Source organism: Danio rerio, chromosome 13 (genome assembly GCF_049306965.1).
Source record: "Danio rerio strain Tuebingen ecotype United States chromosome 13, GRCz12tu, whole genome shotgun sequence".
Lineage (NCBI taxonomy): Eukaryota > Metazoa > Chordata > Actinopteri > Cypriniformes > Danionidae > Danio > Danio rerio.
Window position 1 is genome coordinate 10717809 of NC_133188.1, and position 14098 is coordinate 10731906.

At 35.4% G+C, this 14098-nt stretch overlaps 1 protein-coding gene across 23 annotated transcripts in view; it reads right to left on the bottom strand.

Moving 5' to 3' along the window:
- Positions 1 to 14098, bottom strand: part of six3a (SIX homeobox 3a) — an 88867-nt gene that overhangs the window by 28812 nt on the left and 45957 nt on the right. For all 23 annotated transcript variants that reach the window (XM_073919302.1, XM_073919298.1, XM_073919296.1 and 20 more), the window contains one exon: positions 3612 to 3785. The gene's annotated coding sequence lies outside the window, so the exon portion shown is untranslated. The remainder of the gene's footprint in view (positions 1 to 3611; positions 3786 to 14098) is intronic.

A 14098-nucleotide genomic window follows, 5' to 3' on the forward strand; every position in this document is an offset into this window, starting at 1 on the left:
GTTCTATTTTTTGATGCTCATTGGGCTCAACACAAGAGCCTTGATCGTCTTCCGGCGAATGAGCAAAAGAGATGTTACATTTAGCGGCCATTTGCTCTAAATACGCAATGAATGCAACGTATCAAGAGTCGGGCCATCAAAAACAGCTCTTTCTGCACACTCTCGAAAAAACACGATTGATCTCGGCTGGTGTATCAACAATCACCACACCACCACCACATCACCATGAAATTTTAACCTTACAAACAATTGGTATAACTTTGTTTAGTTTCCACAGTTTTGATCCGTGCAGAAACACGGTGTTGAGAAGCATTTACTATTAATTAACCGTGATGAATTACAGCATGGTTAATAGTGAAACCGGTTAATCATTGCATCCCTTTACGGCTGATGCATGCATCGTTACATAGCGGCTGGAAAACTATACAAAAACACAAATGATTTTGTAACTACCACTCTGACACATTCTGGCACATTAAGAATATTGATTCCTCAACAGTAGTCTCTGCTTGGTCTGTGTTCGAATTGTACATGTAAGGCTAAATGCTGCTCCTCTCACTCATGTTGCTTCTCTCTGTCTGCCTGTCTGTTGCCATACACAAAGCGGGGGAGCTCTTGGTTCAACTTGGGCGGGAAGTCGAAAAACTAATTTTCATGTGAAGCAACACACCCCTAAAACAACAACCTGTGTACACGCCCCCAAAATTACACTTTTTAAAGCAATATAATAAAAAATAAATCTGAACTGTGTTTTGAACTGAACCTACACTGGCACATTCAGAGGAATCATACTATTTTTATAAAATCTTAAAAATAAGGTAAAATAGGTGCCCTTTAAACTTGCATTAATAAAATGTTAAATAAATGCCAATTCATTATACAGTTTGTTAAATATATATTGTATTTGCAGACAAGCAGAACCCACAGTTTGAACGCTATGCAAGAATTAAAAAGTTTCACATGACCATTTAAAATGGTTAAATATGGACAATGGACAAAGATTGTATGACTAAATTTCACACTCACACTCAAAAGCACAAAGTGTACTTATGCACTTTGTTCATGTACATTAGCCAGTCAATTAGTTGCACTTTTTGACTTCCTATTGGTTTACTAAATTGTGAAACGATGGGCTTAAATGTTGACACCCTGTGGATAAACAAAAGCCCAACATATACAGTATTTAATTCAATTCAATTTAGTTAAGTTCAATACAATTCAGTTCAATTCAATTCAATTCAATTCAATTCAATTTAATTTAAATAATTCAATATGTTTCAAAGACTAAAAAATCTTTTTAAACAATGCACATACACTGTACACAAACCTGACACTTTGCAAAATTCTTGCGTTGATTACTTTGTCCATGAAATGTCACCATTAAACTGAACATTGTTTCACAGTCTAAAACAGAGATGGAACAACATCAACAACAAACTACTATTGACAACAGAGAGTGACAACTTCAGACTTTGCATGAAAAAAAAACATGAAAATACAGTTTAGATTTTCATTTGATTTAGTTGCTTTAGTTTGGCATTAAACTTATTTTTTAGTTATTGAGATCTGGAACACAATCTGGCAGCTTTCTGAACACAAGAAAACACCCTTGAGACAAACAAACGAATAAGAATGCACTTCATTGAAAACTAGTTTGGTACTTTTCCGAGATACATGTGTGTGTAGCAGATTATGGAAAAGCAGGCAAGGCATGTGTGTGAGAATTTAAAAATGCCCCAACCATTTTAGGTTTTTAATTGCAACATTTGCCCGTGAGCTTGCTTGGGACAGTCTTTAAAGGGCATCTATGATGTCAATCGTCTTTTTGAAGCTGTGTGGACAGAACTGTGTGTAGGTAGAGTGTGTCCACAGTCACATTGGTGTGACAAAGACAATAAGTCTCTTTTTTGAAATTTGCTAATGTTGATCCAAATCCTTTCCATTTTGAGGCCCACCACAACGTGACATAGGAGTGCGGTTTCCCGCGTATTAACATGTCTCCATAGTAACGCGTATAATCATATCAACTAGACACAAAAGACTTATCCTAAATCTTGAAAAAAGGGTAAAATAGGTGCCCTGAACAGTAGAACCTGAATCCCTGCTGCCCACTTAAAAAAACTCTCCAACTCTCCCACTCAAAAAGCAACAGAATACAATGCAGAGCATGCCATTATTGATTTATTTGATGTTTTTTACATTAAAGAAGTGTGTATTCTTTGAGCAGGTAAAATTAAATGTACAGTTCATACATCTGACTGTGTATTTAATGACAAAACTGTATACATCTTAAGTCAAATTGAGGAGTGCTATGTCAATGCATCATGATGTTGAGTTGAACCAAATCAATGATATGATAATTATAATCGAACTGAAGTTTAAGACCAGTGAATGTTAAAATACCTTATGAATTATCGGGCTAATACCTATCGGGCATACCTAATGAACCTAAGGAATTTTCAAAAGGAATAGAGGATTTTCAGAAACACAGTAACTAAAAGGGCACACAGACATTAAAGTTTTATATTTAATCATCTAATCAAGTGAATATCAGAAAACAGAACAAAATAAAGAAAACGTAGTTCATGGTCCTCTTTAATATTAGTTACTATTTCATTATCTTGGGGGTGCGGAGCATTCACAGCTTATACCCCTGGCATAAATGATAAAGCCAAAGAATACTTTGGGCTTGTCTTACAAACTTAAGAAATGTTATGATTGCATGTTAACTTTCCCCTGATCTAGAATGATCTGTTTACGTGTCTCGCCTGTGGTTAGATATGCGGGAGTATGTTTAGTGATCTGAGATGACATGTTATGGACCCAGAATTTGCCAAAACAACACTGTCTAAAATGTGCATGAGGCTCTGAGACATCACCCTCTCCAGCAATGAGTCGGTTTCGAGACAGAGGGAACATCTCTTCATTAGATGATGTCATCATTTCTTTTTTTCTTTTTTTTTGAGTTGAATTTATTTTTCTGATTGTTCACTTCTCATATTCATCACATGACAAAGCATGGTGTGCTAGCTAATGCTAAGCAAGTGAGACGAGAGAGTGAGAGAGAGAGAGGTCGCAGGAAGGAGGGAGCGAGTGGGAGAGTGACACAAAGAGAGCTTGTCATACTTGCTTAAGGATGAAATATTAAGTGTGCAGCCAGGTTGTAATTTTCTCCTGCAAGTGCAGAAAGGGTGTGGGGGAGGAATCACACCATGACTTTGCCTTTCATTCTCCAAGCTGCATATTACTATTTCAACAGCATTATTTTAATTACAGGTGCAATAAAAAGCAGAGCTGTTTAAAATCTGCTGTTCTACTTCTCATACACAGAACAATTAACTGATAAACTCAGTGCCACTGTCTAAACAAAAGACGTTAATAGAAACTTTGATCAAATCTTTCAGGCTAGAAAAACATATATTTGCAATACGTGTTGTACTTTTGATCAATTTAATACGCTGTGTTAATTTACTAATACATTTCTGCAATTTAAACAAACTGTAAATTATATTTGTGATGAACCTGCAGTGAAGTATTGTGCAGTGATTGGCATTTCCTGAAAAAAAATTCAGGCTCAACGTCTGTCTATGTGTGTTTGTGTGATATTCTACCTCTTTTGGCAGAAGTGTGTGTGTGGAAGTTTTCCCCCTGATGTGATACAGATGGACAGGTGAGGATTTCATCTCGCTTTCAGTAGAAGTCAGGTCGCTGGCTCATCTCACTGTCTGTGTCTCTCTTCGGTGTCCTGGGAATAATAGACCCTTTCTGACCCCCTTTCATCATCCCTGAAACACACATACAAATGCATTTGTTTTCATGCTAGGGGATTTCTGCTTCTATTGTTTTATACTGAACTAAAATATTTTAGATCCCCATAAATAAGCACATGGCAGAACCACAATAGTACAGTATGTGCACTCACACACTATAAGAGTTGATGAAGACTTAAAGAGAGACAATTGTTTTTTATTTATGCATTTATGTTACCGCCCTGCATGGGCCTTATATCTAAGAGCCCGAGATGCCTAGGTTGTAGCCCTGCCCTTGTCCAACAGGTTATTAAAATTTTTGGCCCCAGTCAGATCCCAATCCTGTCTCTTTTTTTTCCACCAAACAGCTTATACTGCTACAGCTATTAAAAAAGACCAACTTTCCATTAAATACAAATCTGATGTTTTTTCATTTTTTTTTATTAAAGTAATTTAGAGAGATGTTTAAAGTTCTTTTTTTTAGTTTGTTTGTTTTTTAAAATGTAAGTTTTAGTTTAAGTGACATCAATATTTAAGTGGTGAGTGGTCCACAGTGAGTTTACCCAACCGATAAGTTGTGTAGTGTGCACCAGTCGGCTCATCATTTTAAGTTGTCACTATTTGAAAAGTTGCCTTTCTTCTAGCATTTTGGCCATCGCCATTTTTCTCTTTATTTTTTTCATTGCATGTGGCTGGAAATCTCTATGCGCAAGGCATCACTGGCACTTCCGGTTTTTTTTAAAGCAGGACGGAAGCCCGATATGCAAGCTAGCTATGACGTGAAAATTGGGCCAAAGTCTGGCCCAAGGGGCATAAAAAGTTGGGCCCTGCCGGGCTCTGGCTCAAATGCAGGGCTCTGATTTATGTATATTACAATAAAAACAAATCATTATTCTTTTTATAGATTTTTTGTTTATAATTAATTTATAGTTAACTTGTGCAGTAATTTATTTTAATATTTTTCACAGTAAATACTGTATGATTCCCTCTTTGCTTATAGACTTTCATATTTAAATAACTAATTTTTTAAAGGATTTTCATGCTTTAAGGTTGAACATCAAGGTCTATGAAAAGTAAGTGCATATAAGATGTTAGACATTTTTTTATTATTTTTATAAATGTTAACAGCATTTTTTCTGCAATATGTAAACATTTATATACTGTAAACTAGGAATGCTCCGATCAATTGGCCAGAGATTGGTATCAGCCGATAATCACATTTATGGTGTTGTTAATGAGTTTACACGCAAAGGAAGGGATGCTCAAGAATTAGATAAAATACCGAGACGAGAGTGAATTAGAAAGAGAACAGATCACGAGAGGCTCAGTGATGTTCTGTCTGCAAGATTTGACAATATTGCAAGTTCACTAAAACCTGAATGGAAAAAAAAAAAAAAAAAAACTTAAAATGATATATTTTTACTTGAATATATAATAATATACTTTTGTAATATTCTTATTGCAATAAACAAATATGTGCTCATAGGTGTGCATTTTAACTTAATTGAGACACTTTGAATTATTTTTCAATTAATTGCAATGTTTCAAAATAGCTTTTTTTTTTTTTTTAACCGGTTTCGTCTACAATGTTCTGGAAAGCTGCTTCAGACCATGACATGTCCATACTAAAAGGTTATAAGAGACAAGTTAAAGGGATTATAAGCAGCATCCTTTATTTATTATCTTAGGTAAGTTAAGATCCCCACTTTATATCATACTTAGGGGAAAATGTGCTTTATGCATTATAAAAATTTAAATATAAAAAGGAATCGGTGCTCGATTTCGGCTGCAAAAATCCTAACTGGAGAATCTTTACTGTAAACTTTCACCTGTTGCTTATATTTAAATAGTCTTTTTTAATTTATTACATTTTTATGATGTATGTATTTTCATGTTTTTAGCCTGCAATTATGGGTCTGAGACGAAGACAAAAGTAAAAATTAGGGTGAAAAACCATTTCAGAAATCCTACATAACTACAGCTCTGTGTTTTTTCAGGAAAGATTTATGAGATTATGCATTGGCCTGATTTTTGTGTATGTCATGTAAATGATCCCTGGCTGTGGAGATTTGCTTCATGCCTGCCGGTGATTATTTTAAGACAATCAAACATGATCCTTTCTTTGTAATCTTGTTTAAAGGAAGATTCATCAAAATGATTTGCGTCTCATATTCAATCCCGAGGAATAATGCTGTCATAAGCTTATGACACATCTTACATCACACTCTAGTGCTCCTTTAAGTGCAATAAATGTCTGTAGGTGGAGATACAAATACATTACAATAATATATTGCGTCCATTTGAGCTGAGTGATGTAAAATGTGTGATGGATCTCAAAAGCGGCCAACGGAGAGTGATGGAAGAGTTAAAAGGATGAGTAGGGTTAAGGAGATGTGTGTGTGTGTGTGTGTGTGTGTGTGCGCGTGTGTGTTTAAGCTTAACACCACTGATTAAATCAACTTCATTTCTCATTCAGTGCAGAGCTATAGGTTATCCTCATTCATCAGTGAAGCTGATAATCACAACAAAGGATGAAGGATGTGGACAGGACATTTGTACATGAAAATGAAACTATTCTCTCAGGTTTTTTTAACCCGTTTAATTTAACCATAAGCCTGCTATAAAAATTACAGAATTTAAGCACTACAATCAAAAAGATTCTCCATCACAGTTTGTCTGTCATTAATTATAGTTGATGAGCAGTGGTTTAAACTAATCTCAAAGCCATTTAACATGCTTTTCCCACTGTCCTTGTAGGTAACAGAAAGGTTTCACAATTATGATTTAGAAAAGGGTTTACCACGCTTTTTTATCGAATTTACTCCAGATCAGAATTAGCAACTTATTCGTGCAGGTAACGGGACATTATGGTGCCAAATTATGTGTAGAGAAACAATAAGGTGTAAAAATATTTCTGTTGAATTAAATTATTCAGGTGTTTTGGATAGTCAGTTGTGTCAAAAAATGTGTCAGTTGTAAGAAGGAAAAAAAATGAAGAGAAGTTTCAGAAGTGGCGAGGAACAAACGTCATAAATTGACAAAAGTAAAAAAAAAAACTTGAGGGAAACTTCTTACAGTCCAAAACGTAGGCCTATATCCAAGTTAGAACGTCAACCAAAATATGAAGTCAGTCACGCTGGATATTATGGCTTAAAATTTCTAATAGGGATGATTAAATGGTTATAATATAACGTTATAAAAGTATGTTTAAAAATGTAATTAACCAAATACATACAAAATGTATATACAATCTACTTTAATTTTGAAATTAGTTATTTTAATTCGAGTCACTCCGATTTTCTATTTGTTGCAGATTTCACAGGATACAAATTTTTGGCCAGAGTTCAAGGTGAAAAAATACTACTCAAAAGTAAGGTAGTAGTGTGGTTTATCATCTTTACTGTCCTAACTAATAGTAGTCTATTACATAGCCTATTTTGCTATTCATTTCTGCAACTTTTGTCAAGTGATTCAAATGATAAAATGGCAACAAAAAAAAATTATTAAAAGTTTTTGGGTACACTTTAAAAAAACAATATCTTTAAAACAGAAAAGGTACTTTCATGGACATTTAACTCAATACAATGCTTAACTGTATACACAAACTGACCACTTTATTAGGTACACCGTACTAGTATCAGGTTGGCCCTCTTTTGCTTTGGGAATTTTAGAACACATCTCAAAGCTGCTCTATTGGATTGAAATCTGGTCACTGTAGAGGTCATTCGAGTACAGTGAACTCGTCATGTTCAAGAAACAAGTCTGAGATGATTCTCGCTTTATGACATGGCACGTTATCCTGCTGGAAGTAGCCATCAGAAGATGAGTAAACTGTGGTCATAAAGGGATGGACATGGTCAGCAACAATCCTCAGGTAGGCTGTGGTGTTGACACAGTGCTCAATTGGTAAAAATGGGCCCAAAGTGGGACAAAAAATATCCTCCACACCATTACACCACCATCACAAGCCTGAACCATTGATACAAGGTAGGATAAATCTATGCAGTCTGGCCATTCTCTGACCTCTGTCATCAACAAGGCTTTTGCGTCCGGAACTGCCACTCACTAGATATTTTCTCTTTTTCAGACCATTCTCTGTAAACCCTAGAGATGATTGTGCGTGAAAATCTTAGTAAATCAACATATTCTAACATACTCAGACCAACCCGTCTGGCACCAACAACCATGCCACATTCAGAGTCACTTAAAACACTTAAAAGTTTTTAACTGCAGCAAACCATCTTGACCATGTCTACATGCCTAAATGCATTGAGTCGCGGCCATGTGATTGCCTGATTTTAAATTTGCGTTATTGAGCAGTTGGACTGGTGTGCCTAATAAAGTGGGCAGTGAGTGTTGATTACGGCTACTACAAAACACCAGTGAACAAAGCAGAATTTTACAACTTATTAACATTAACATAAATTAACCAACTTCAAACAGTTGTTCATGTGCAGCTTGAACTTATCAAAAAATAGACAAATCATTTATCACAATTTTTATAGGCTATTACTTTAACTAATAAAACATTCACAAATATATCTACATTTTAAAATGCTCAAAAGAGTTATCATGACATCATTGTCACATCAAATTTCAGCAGCAAATCATCAGCTTTTATCAACTGAATTATCCCTGTATTACGCAAAAAATAGAACATAAATGCCTAATGCAGACTTTGCTATGTGTGAATATGGAAAGTGTTATAAAAGAGGTGCGCTAAAGGAGTGCTCTTATCATCCCTCAATCTTTGCCTCTATTTTCTCCCCCTCGCTCTCTTCTTCTGTCTTTTGTGCAGATGAAATATCGCTATTGTTTATGCTGCAGATTAGAATGAAATTGGGCCGAAACTGGTTGTTCTGAGGAGATGGAGATAAGGCAGAGGATTTGTATGGGGCCATGTGCAGGAGCCTCTTATCGGGGCCCCTGCCACAGGCACCATATGAAGTTGTTCATGCTAATTAGCCCTGGCAGGAGCCCAGTCTTCGGCATGACGGCAATTCCGCGAGGCCCCCACACAAACACTCGTAAACACACATCCTGTTCATTATCATGACTTTTATCCTTTTTCCTTTCCGTGATATGATAAGAAATTTAATTACAAAAATTTACATTTCACAGCAATACGTCTGCATAAACAAATAGTTTTCATCAATGCCATTTTTAAAAGCGAATGTTTGACTTTTTTTCCACCAAGACATTCCACAGCTTGATGCACATTCGTCTAAAATCGAGTGTGAAATAATGTTTGCTCGGGTCTTTGATAAAGACTTATTCATTTGATGACACAGTATTTGCAACACATTAATTGATTAACCTCCTCAGATGATTCCTTTGTCGCCATTAGACACGTGTGTTGTTTCCCAATTTCGGAGTACAGTCTAGTTTATTAACACTCTCACCTTGACACATCTTGCCTCATGTGAGCACCCACTAGAGTCATCTGACCTTTGAAGAAAAATGGAGTGGTTTTCAATATGTGCGGACCCCAAGGACTCCTATTTGTGCTTGTAAATTACATGTATTAGGCATTTTACACGTCTCTGAGCTTTTGTGTGTGTGTGCGGATGTGTGTTTTATCCTGAGTGCTTTTGGATGGACCGAAGAGCACCCATTTCGAAAATATACCATTTCTTTGGTAACGGCAAGAAATTTGAAGCATCTAATACATTTATCAATGCATTATATTAAAGACTGGAGAATAGTGTTATTTATTCGATAATATATGAGTCAAATGTTAATCGCTTTACTTATTAGCTCATCTTCTGATAGGTCAATGCCATGCCAACTGGCTATGCATGTGAGTATATTGTGTCTTAACTTGTGTCAACATTTACAGTTAATTTTCTCACAATACATATTGAAACTGCTTATGCTTGTGTCCTTCTGGGTTTCGTTTATGCTGTGTATTTAAAAGCAGCAAAAATTATGAAGGTAGTGTGAAAAACAGTTTCAATTTGACCTTCATAAATGCTAAGAGACCACTTGAAAATTCTTGGTTTCTATGGATTTACATGATTTATTAAGCATCGGCTTGAGTAAAATGCTAATCTGCGTTCTCAATAAAAGTAAATAAAGGTCAAAAGTAAACATTTCTTCCAAATATTAATATTGCTTTTTTCTTTCAGAGAATGTTTTCTCGATTTATTTTCTATCAGGAACGATTTCAACCAATTATTCAGCTAAATACTTATTCTGTAATGCTTCTGAATTGAAAACGTTAATATTGTGTTGTCTAAAATTTAATATAAATTTGATGTACACACAAAAAATACTTTTTTTATTTACAATTTGTAATAAATGTCATTAGTATTTTATGGAATAAATTTTGTAAAAAAATAAAAATAAATAAATAAATAAATAAAAATAAAACAACATTTTAGGCACACAACATAATTTTAAAATTATACTTATGTAATCAAAAAAAAATAGTCAAAATAGGCAAATATTTATTCCGTAATGCTTCTGAAGTGAAAACGTTAGTACCGTGTTATCTAAAATGGAATCTAAACTTGGACACACAAAAAACACTTTTTTTTTATTTAAAATTTGGAACAAATGTAATTAGTAGTTTATGGAACAAAATTTGAAAAAAAGATATTTTCCTCAGGCAACTTAAAAAAAAAAACTTTTATTTGATAAAAAATTGTCTAAATACTAATTTTGTGGAACATTATTATAATATTTTCATATTTTTGTGGAAACTATGGCTGTTTTGCAATTCCAAGAATGCAGAGAATGAAATTCTTGTAAAGACCGTTCTTGCCAATCTCATTACTTAGGAGACCAAGAGAACACAGAACGTGTCTTATGAGAAATGAGATGCTGTGTTCTTCCTGATGGTCACAAGACCTTTAATAATTTTTAATGGAAAATGATTTAAACATTTTATTTACAACAATTTATTATTTTTCCCTTTTCAATATATATAACACACACAAAATCCTTGCAAATATACTTTGCACAGTACAAATAAAACAGATTTTAATACGAATTTCAGAAAATAAACACCCTTAATGTGTTTATGCCGTTATTAAGATTTTCATGGTAATGTTTACTATCATGGTCTAGATAAATAAGTTACATCCCTAAACTTTAACAATAAATCTATATAAAACACTGCGCTTCCCACCTCCTTCATTCAGTCGCATAGACATCTGGGACTTCTAGAGTGAGTTCGGAACTCAAGTTTGCATCGGTGCATCCTCAATACCAAGAACACATCCAGGAACTTTCACGCATCCTCCACTCTTGTGGTCTTGAGTTTTGGAACTGAACATTGGCAGTTGATGATGACGTTACACAAGAACATGAGGATGCAAGATCAGGACTATATTCTATAGAAACTAAATAAAACGAAACAATAATACATCATTTATTTGAAATACAGCAGAACCCATTTGTATCATTCTAAGTTGGTGTATTCTCACTTTTGAGCAATTCAATACTCCATAAACGAAATATAAAAGCCTTACTGCTCTCTAATTTTGGAACTGTATATTCAGATATATATGTATGTATATTATATACGTATGTATGCATGTATATGGAATATTCAGAGTTTAAAATCTGGTGAATGCGACTGCAGAAAAACGCTCTCTTTCCACTTCCTTCCCAGGTTCTTATCTACAGTATTTTCTTTATCTACCAGGTGTTAACAGGTCAGCCTATAGTGTATTACAATAAGTGAGACGTTAATTATTGGACAATTAGCATGTAATTAGCTCTTCTTTGACATTCAGCTGACTATGCAAACAAATCCCAAAGCCAAGCATGCTAAACTGCTTGGCAGGTGAAAACACACTTCTGTGTGTAGTTGCAGAGCGGTTTGTATGAGATTAAATGGAAAGTGGTGCTTTTTGAGAAGGCTTGCTTTAAAACTTCTCTACCATCCGTTGACCACACAGTAGCATGAATGGCATACTGCACAAACAACTTCATTCAGGTAGCAGGTAATTAAATTAGTGCACTTAGCTGAAGGTTAGTGTGCACACAAAAAGAGATGATTCTATACCGCGTGAACCTTCTGGTGTCTTTCAAGAGGAATAAAACGCATTTATACATCTACTTATACAGGTATCTTAATGTCTGAAGAAGGCAAGTCACCTTGAACCGCAGCAAGTAATGCTAATTCATCGGGACAATAGAACACACTCTGCATTCACAGGCCTGAAGCGTATTGTGCCTGCTTTTTGAAAACAGTGGATGGATGTAAGACACCATGCGAATGAGTTTTTGTGGTTTCCAGGGAGATAAAGAGGGAGAAAGAGAGATGAAGGTTGCGCGAGACTTTTTCCACAGGCTGTATTTGTACTTGCAGTGCAACCGTTTTCTAGCAAGTGACCCTGCGCACCGGCGTTTTCAAAATCTCAAAATCTCTGGGTGTGGGTGTTTGTGTGCACAACATAAAGTTGGTTTCCTTCCAAGAAGGACACGGCGTTCTTCATCCGTGCAGTGATGTGTGCAGCAGTATGTTTGTGTGAATGTGTTGATGTGTGCAAGTGACAGCCATTGCTAATTAGCTTGGAATGTTTGGCCCAGTCTGTTAATCCGCACGCCAAACCAAAAATTACCCAGCTGCCCTGAACAAGATCCCCCTCAGACGAATGACATGTACTTTCTCTGATCAACAAGCCACCATTTTTAATAGGCCACTGGGATTTCATGAAGGTTGCATTATACATACTATCAATTCCAATCACCTTACTCCCCTTTAAAATCTTATCCACAATCCCAGCTCCCAAAACTAGGGCACCCTCTTTCCTCTTCCACCCATCACATCACACACACCACACAAAACCTTTCACCCCACAACAAGAAGGTCGCTGGTTTGAGCATTGGCTGGGGTCAGTTGGCCTTTTTGTTCGGAGTGTGCATGTTCTCCCTGCCATTGAATGGGTTTCCTTCGGGTACTCCGGTTTCCCCCACACTCCAAAGATACAAGAAGGTAGAGGTGAATTGGGTAAGCTATATGGTCCGTAGTGTTTGAGTGTGAATGAGACTGTATGAGTGTTTCCCAGTGGTGGATTACAGCTAGAAGGGCATCTGCTGCATAAAACATTTGCTGGATAAGTTGGCGGTTCATTTCGCTGTGGCGACCCCAGGTTTACAAAGGTACTAGGCCTAAAAGAAAATGAATTAATGAATGAACCATGCTCCAGTTGGATTGCAAAATCTAATTGTAAGAAAGTTTTCAGATCATGAAATTTTAACTGACCTAAATTATGATTGCTGACTACATCTTTTTGATATGTAATCCAAACTTGGGAGGATTGTCACAAAATATCTGAACTTCCCATCACTGCTGTGTATTTAACCTCAGAAGCAGACTTGCACACATATTGAGCTGTACCTAGGCCTGCTAATTTTGTGGGCTGTTGTATTTGAACTTGAGGATGGGTAGATAGTAGTGGTAGATCGTAGTGTTTTTAATAAAAAAGTTTTTATTGACAAGTTTTTATTACACAATATTTATTTTGATGATTTTGAATGTTGCACAAAACAAATATCCTAATTTACAACAACAACAACAACAACAAAAAACCCTAAAACTAATACTGGAACTAATTAAAACTGAACTAAAACTAAGCAATTTCAAAATATAAAAACTAATAAAGACTAGTTAATCTACCTCTACACATTAATTAAAATTAACTGAATTTGAAAACAAAAAGTCAAAACAAAAAAAATAAAACTAATGAAAAATGCTAAACTTTTATAACGTTGTTGGAGACATGACATTTCATTTCACAGTACATCCACACATGTAGTAAACAATAAAGCTCAACTTGATCAGGCTTGAACTTGTATCTGTTAGGTCATCTTTATACAGTGTAGATTGAACCAGAAAAAAAATAAAATCAATAAAAGCCAGAAAGCCTGGTTGTCTTTTTTACATGTTAATGAGAGTAAAACTAAAATAACTGTGATTGGTTCATCGGATTCTTTTCGTACACCTATAAAAAGTGTTCTGTAAAAAATGAGATTCTGTAAAGTCTTGGGTGTTATTTTTTTGAGTTTAAAATTTGATAAACAGATAAAAACAGTTCCTGCTTTTTTTAGCTTCTACTTTTAGTGAATGTAAAGCCTATTCAAGGACCAGTTCTCCTCTGGCCAGATGGAAAACAGGCAAAGCTTCAGTATAAAAACCTCGGTGACCATGAAAATGATGAGTGTCCTTCATGGTGGAAGTGCAGATGCAGGTATAATAAATAGGTCCAGGGCTGATGTTCAGACTGGCCAAAGGGACTGTAGAGACTCAATTGTCACTGAGGTTTTTGCAAGACCTTAGAGCCACTGAGTAATTTTTGAACAGTATAAATACGACAATGGAAAATTAAATAAAGAAA